Genomic DNA, 351 nt, shown 5'->3' on the forward strand with positions numbered 1-351 from the left:
CTAAATAGGTAGGTAGATAGCTAGCTAGATAGCTAGCTAGCCATACAGCTAGCTAGATAGCTAGCTAGATAGCTAGCTAGATAGCTAGCTAGATAGCTAGCTAGATAGCTAGACAGCTGTATAGCTAGCTAGACACCTACGAAACCTCAACGACCCGCCACTGTGTTTGCTATCTATCTATCTATCTGTCTATCTATCTATCTAGCTAGCTAGCTAGCAAGCTAGCTAGCTATTTATTTATCTATCTATCTATCTATCTATCTATCTATCTATCTATCTATCTATCTAGCTATCCACCTATCAATCTACCTATCTATCTATCTATCTATCTAGCTAGCTAGCTAGCTATCT

General features: G+C 38.7%; 1 protein-coding gene across 1 annotated transcript in view; it reads right to left on the bottom strand.

Moving 5' to 3' along the window:
• The window catches only part of EMH_0065070 (phosphoglycerate mutase family protein, putative), a gene marked incomplete at both ends in the record, with an annotated part of 3,846 nt that overhangs the window by 1,421 nt on the left and 2,074 nt on the right, over window positions 1-351 (bottom strand). The window lies entirely within an intron of this gene.

This window comes from Eimeria mitis, genomic scaffold (assembly GCF_000499745.2).
Source record: "Eimeria mitis Houghton genomic scaffold, Emh_scaff3342, whole genome shotgun sequence".
Lineage (NCBI taxonomy): Eukaryota > Apicomplexa > Conoidasida > Eucoccidiorida > Eimeriidae > Eimeria > Eimeria mitis.